Raw genomic sequence first — 7,146 nt, 5'->3', positions numbered from 1 at the left:
AAGAAAAAGCAGGAGTTAATAACCACCCAACAGTATTACAAGAAATGTTAAAAAGACTCAAGAAAAAGAAGGTGTGAGTGTGAGTGTGGGTGTGGGTGGAGGTAGAGGTGGAGGTGGAGGTGGAGGTGAACATATGAATAATAAAATGGCAATAACTACAAACCTATCAATAATTACTTTAAATGTAAATGGGTTAAATGATCCAATCAAAGACACAGGATGGCTAAATGGATAACACAGCAAGACCCATACATATGCTGCTTACAAGAGACCTCCTTCAGATCTAAAGTAAAGGGATGAAAAATGATATTTCATGCAAATGGAAATTTTAAAAACTGGTATCACAATACTTCTATCACACAAAATACACTTTAAATCAAAGGCCATAAAAAGAAACGAGGAGGACCCAGCAATTCCAATTCTCAGTATTTATTCAAAGAAACATAAAACACTAATTCTAAAAGATATATGCATCTCTATGTCCATTGCAGCATTAATTACAACTAGAGGCCCAGTGTGGGAATTCGTGCACCAATGGGGTCCCTCAGCCTGGCCTGTGGGATCAGGCTGAAACCGGCTCACCGACATCCCCCAAGGGGTCCAGACTGCGAGAGGGTGTAGGCCAGGCCAAGGGATCCCACTGGTGCTGGGGAGGGATGCGGGAGGTTGGCCAGCCAGGGAGGGGTTGCGGGAGGGCTCCAGGGCGTGTCTGGTGCATCTTGCTCAGTCCCGGACACCAGCAGCAAGCTAACCTACTGGTTGGATCATCTGCCCCCTGGCAGTCAGTGCACATCATAGCGACTGGTGTACTGTCTGCCCCCTGGTGGTCAGTGCATGTCATAGCGAGTGGTTGAGCGACCTTAGCATATCATTAGCACTAGGGGGCCAGTGCACGAATTCATGCACCTTGAAAGGAATCGTGGGCCGAGAAGCTGCGGCAGGAATAGGGGCAGGTCTCAGCCCATACTCCACGCCCCTACCCAACCCCTCCCCCCAAGGCCCTCGGTCCATTGTCTGCTGCAGCTACAATCCTGCTGCCGCCACTCCCACATACTGATGGTGCCAGCCCCACTTGCACCCACTGACAGAGTGAAGCAAATGGGGCCGGCACTAGCAGCAGGTGCAAGCAGGGCCGGCACCGGCAGCGGGTGCAAGTGGTGGTTACTGCCCTGATTGCCCCTCAGGAGCACGGGGAGGTGGAGAAGCCCTGAGGGGCAATCGGGGCCAGCAGCTACCGCTTGCAACCTCTAATGGCGTCAAGCGACCAGTGCCATGCCAGGTGCCATCAGCAGGTGTGAGCGGGGCCAGCACTGGCAGCAGGTGCAAGCACCGGGCGGGACCATGGCGCAGGGGAGCAAAGAATTTTTAGTAAACACCAGAGGCTCACCCCAATGACAACAACTGGTGCCCCTGCTCACCTGCCCCACCATCCCGCCGTGGCCAACACCCACCACGTTCTATGCACACCATCTGATGGTCAGCACACATCATAGCAACCAGTTGTTCTGTTGTTCCACTGTTGGGTCTATTTGCATATTAGCATTTTATTATATAGGATTACACTTTGATTTGTGGAACAAATGACTGGCCGACTGGACACTTAGCATATTAGGCTTTTATTATATAGGATAGCCAAGACATGGAAGAAACCGAAGTATCCATCAATAAATGAGTGGATAAAGAAAGTGTGGTACTGCAAACAATACAATTCTGCTCAACCAAAAGATAGAATGAAATCTTGCCATTTGCAACAACATAGATAGAACTAGAGGGCATTATTCTAAGTCAAACAGCTCAGATGGAGAAGGACAAGGACCATGGGATTTCATTTACATGTGGAATCTAAAGAACAAAATTAACCAACAAACAAAACAGAAGTATATACACAGGTGCTGAGAACATTTTGAAGGGAGGTGGGAAGGATGGGGGGAAAAGTGGAAGGGATTAGTATCTACAAATTGCCAATTACAAAAACAGCCATAGGGATATAAAGTCAATAATACTGTAAGAACTACGAATGGTGTCAAATGGGTACTAGACTTATCGAGGTAATCAATTTGTAAGTGATATAAATGTTTTAGCACCATGTTGCACACCTGAAACTAATATAACAATTGTATGGAAACTGTAATAAAGCATTTTCTTAAATTATGTTTTTAAAAAGAACAGAAGATTCCTTCTGTCCATGGAGAGACAAGGAAATGACTACACTCCAAAAAAATATCAGCCCCAGAAAAACCAGCTCTGTCCAAGCCCAGCCATTCTAGCATTTTGCATTAATTGCACCTGGTGGGGGATTTTCAGTGCTGATTCAAGATACCAAGGTACTCCTGTTCCTCACCCATAAAACTCAAGAGACATGCCTTCCCATTTCAGAACCAAAGCCAAAAAATTTTCAACAAACAACCCCAAGAGCATTACCTTGTATATATTATACTGCATGTTTATTTTTTTTAAAATATATTTTATTGATTTTTTACAGAGAGGAAGGGAGAGAGATAGAGAGTTAGAAACATCGATGAGAGGGAAACATCGATCAGCTGCCTCCTGCACATCTCCTACTGGGGATGTGCCCGCAACCAAGGTACACGCCCTTGACCGGAATCGTACCTGGGACCATTCAGTCCGCAGGCCGACGCTCTATCCACTGAGCCAAACCGGTTTCTGCTGCATGTTTATTTAAATATGTAACCTTTTAAAATATAAAACTAGGACTGGCTCCATTCTGGCATCAACCCACAACATGATCAGTACAACACACTGTCATTTTATAGGGGCTAGGTTATGGAGAGGGCAGTGAGAGCTACTAGGAATCTGCTTCTACTCAGACAAGCAGTTATTGGGGCATTCAAGCAAGTGAGGGGTACATTCTGTTGGCAGGAGGATTCACCATGGGAGAGAAAAGACCAGAAGGAGACTCACCATAAGGAAGGAAGACCCAATAGATTCTTGGGAGGAATTAAGAGAGGCAGGAGACAGCTGTGGGGTCAGCTTATGGCTACACTCATCATAGACCATGGTCATTCTGAATCATTGCATTGCTCTGCCCCAGATGCCAGGATCATACAAATGTTAACGAATAAAGAAATGTCCACATGCCTAAAGGACAGACACCCCCAATCCATCTGTAGGAAGAGGGGCCAGAAATCACCAACATTTATGGCATTCTTTGGCCGAAAGAATGGACCAACCTGATTAAGAGCAATGCAATGATTCAGAATGACCATGGTCTATGCAAGGCCCGCAGCCCAAGATGCCTCTGGTGGTTTGCAGATCAACATGGAATAGAGAAAAGAGGGTCAGTGCTAGAATCATCATGAGCCTTCAGATAACAAAGGAGAGCCTGTCTAAAGTGTTCAGAAATGTCACAGACATATATGTCCTCAGAGTGGGACTCCCCTGTCTCTCCAGGTGTCAGCTCCCAGCCATCCTCAGGGACAAAGCCTCTTCGCATCCATCTCTGTCATATCACTGACCCCTGAAGTCCTCCCTATCCAAAAGGATTGAGGTTTCCATGGAGATAAGTGGGTTAAGAACTAGTGATATCACTGACCAGCCTGATACACAACACAACTCACCACCTGGACCCCATGTAAAGGCTGTCCTTGCCCACCCACCTTACCTTTAGGCTTTTATTATATAGGCACCTGCTGCTGCTGCCGGCCTCAATTGCTCCAAGCCATCAGCGGGTGCGAGTGGCAGCTGCCAGCCCTGATCGCCCCTCACGGCTTCTCCATCTCCCCCTGCTCCTGAGGGGCAATCAGGGCAGTAGCCACCACTTGCACCTGCTGACAGCCCCGACCCCGCTCCCACCTGCTGCTGGTGCTGGCCCCAACTGCTCCGTGCAGTCAGCAGGTACGAGTCAGTAATACCAGTACCTGCCCAGCTGATTCTTAGGGCGTTTGCCAGGGGGAACAGTTTGCCATCTGACCTCCAGGATGCCCCCCCATCTTCTGACTGTAGCCTGTCAGGCCAGAAGTACAACTGTGAAGGTTCTGTTCTGCACAGCTATCTGTCCACCAGGCCCACCCATCTAGGGCCCCAGATGCCAGGATCATACAAATGTTAAAGAATAAAGAAATGTCCACATGCCTAAAGGACAGACACCCCCAATCCATCTGTAGGAAGAGGGGCCAGAAATCACCAACATTTATGGCATTCTTTGGCCGAAAGAGTGGACCAACCTGATTAAGAGCAATGCAATGATTCAGAATGACCATGGTCTATGCAAGGCCCGCAGCCCCAGATGCCTCGCTCCCAATTCACACAGAGCCTCCCATACATATGCCCACTGATGCCTGAATATCCCTGCTTCACACGCACATACACTGAGACACACACACACAAGTGGGGTGCTGGTGAATGCTGATCACTCTCAGGAGGATGCAGGAAAGACTTCAATTGTGCTGAGCTCCTGGTACAAATATTCCCAGCATGCCTAATTTCAAGGTACCCACTAGATGAACACAGAGCCCCAGAGAGACATGCACCATCAACTATCCCAAGCTAGTATGAGCCAGTTCCAGCACACCCCATCCCCTGTCAAATGATTATGTGCACACAATGCACTTACACCCTGCGTAGGAACCTCCACTCCCACCCAGATATATAAACAAAAATGAATTTACATATATGAACACACATGTACATTTCTACCCTCACTCTCCTGGAATATACAGATAGACCACCTCTTACTACCTAAGTTGTTACAAACAAACCCCTAATCATCCGGAATATTCACATTCTACACCTACAATTATATATACACACACACAACATGGGCCTGTATACAAACATGGGCAACCAACATACCACCCAGATATACACACTGAATACTGAATACTTCAGACCCTCTAAAAATACAAGTAGACAACTGTCTCATGTGGCACCCAAAAAAAGATCCATATGCAACTCCACAGCCATAAAATGCACACGCTCCACAATTCCTGAACACACACACACACACACAAACACACACACACACGCACACACACACAACCTACACAGTCTCTTTGTTTCCAAACACAAAGTGAACTCTCACATTCCCTAGAACACACAGCCCATCCATAAGCTCCAAGAACTCAAATACATAGAGTGACAAACAACCTCTACTTATCAAATACATATAAGCCCACCTCACACACAGAGAGGACTCATACAAGCAATACCACCAAATTCCGCAAGCATTACATTCTGGAACAGATGCAAAGAGGACCCTAAGCTTCCTGATACACTCACAAATCCCAAATACACACACCCACAAACCACTCACGAATATACACACCCCACACACTCAGATGGATACATGCAAAACACAAACGCACTGACAATCCCTTAACTCTCACTAATATGCATACACTATTCCCACACACCTATGGAAACACACACGCTTGCAAATATTCTCAAGCCCTGAATATACAGACCCCTCAAACACTATACATTATGCCACCTCTCCAGAATACAACCTCGTCACCTCGCCTCTTCAGTATGTAACAAAAGCACACTATACACATTGTTTTCTCTGGCATCACTCTGAATATACAGACCACTGCTTGCTAACTACTACCAAATACATGTAGAAACACTTTAGTATTCTCCAAAGAAATACACTTTATGTACATCTAAGAACCCCATACACCTTATGAACAAACTGATAATTCATGCACCTGGTCATAGATATAAACACAGACCAGTATACCTGGGCAAGACACGTAGATATATCCCCAGGAAACCACATATAAAACAACTTCCAAATTCCAAGTTACCCCTAGCTAATGAGTCAGCTCTCACATCCACAAACACTAACAAATAACCGTATCACACACCTCCCATACATAGATACCATCCTCTATCCCCTGTATAAGCACAAAAACCATCTCTCCCTCAAATACTCACACCCTCGGTACCCAAAACATGTGAGCCTTAGGGCCCGACTGAAAAATGCAAACACGGAGCTCCAGAAACATCCTTCCCCGGCCACGGCCCTGGAACACAGTACACTCCACACACACACTCTCCACAAGCCCCGAACAGACCCACGAATAGCCCGTGCCCTGCAAACATGCACACCTGTGTCCCCATACGTATGTCCCAAACACACTTCATGCCACGTACACACCTGCGCATACATACCCCCTCCCAAATTCCCACAGAACTCACTCTTCCATCTTGGAGAACACACAGCCACACACCGCACACCAAACCGCACACACACTACTGTTCACCGGCATATACACCTCCACACCCTCCAAATACAGCGCTCCGCCTGCACGTTCACACACGGGCATGGCCGCCCCGTGGCCACAGTCGCCCTCAGACACGGCGTGAACCGGTGGCGCTGTCAGAGGCGGAAGAACTGCCGGGAGCCGCGCTGTTCAGAAAGCGGGGGACACAGACCGACGCCCCGAGTTGGACTCACAGGCATCACTGGGCCGTGTAGGCCCCCATCACTGACCCCCAACGGCCAGTGGCTGTCAATTCCCGGTGAAAACACACAGAAATATGTGAGGGTGTGGGGGCTGAGCACAGACCCGGGGCACAGAGCCCACAGGGGGAACCACAGAGAAGAGGGGGGCCCTGAGGGGAGAGGGGGCCACGCGCCCCTTACCTCCCTGTTTGCCTAACGGACTCCAGAGGCCGCCATGCCAGGCCCCGCGTGCAGCCTGGGCGGCCGTTGGGGACCCGCCCTGCCGTTAGCGCATGCGCGCGCCTGTGGGCGCCAACCGCCCCAACGGACGCTGGGAGCAGTTGCAGGACAGAGTCCCGCCCCCAGTGGGCATGCTCTTGCGCCCTGGCGCGAGGCACCCTGGGAAGGGCCCAGGCTGTCCCTGCAGGAGAGGAAGGAGTGGAGGGAGGGGCCCTGTGAGGCCTCCTGCAGGTCTTCCTCCCAGGAACCTCCCAGCCCGTTGCAGGGAGCACTTGTGACTTTAAAGTTGCAAAGGTGCAGTCCATGCACTTGGCTGCCCCTCGGGACGGAGTTTGGGAGAGGCCGGCCTGAAGCACTGTCCTCGGAGGGGCCAGTGCCTTCATGCCCTTGGACTGCAGGTCCGTGGTTTCTAGAAAGTAGGTCCGTCCTCCCAGAAGTCCGGGCGTGCATTGCACAATTCCGGCCAAGAACTTTAGACCTGGACACACTCTAAGAGACAC

This window comes from Myotis yumanensis, unplaced genomic scaffold (assembly GCF_028538775.1).
Source record: "Myotis yumanensis isolate MYYU_CA2020_CCGP unplaced genomic scaffold, mMyoYum1.0.hap1 SCAF_21, whole genome shotgun sequence".
NCBI classification, from domain to species: domain Eukaryota; kingdom Metazoa; phylum Chordata; class Mammalia; order Chiroptera; family Vespertilionidae; genus Myotis; species Myotis yumanensis.
The sequence above is the reverse complement of the archived record's forward strand: the minus strand, read 5'-3'. Positions refer to the sequence as shown.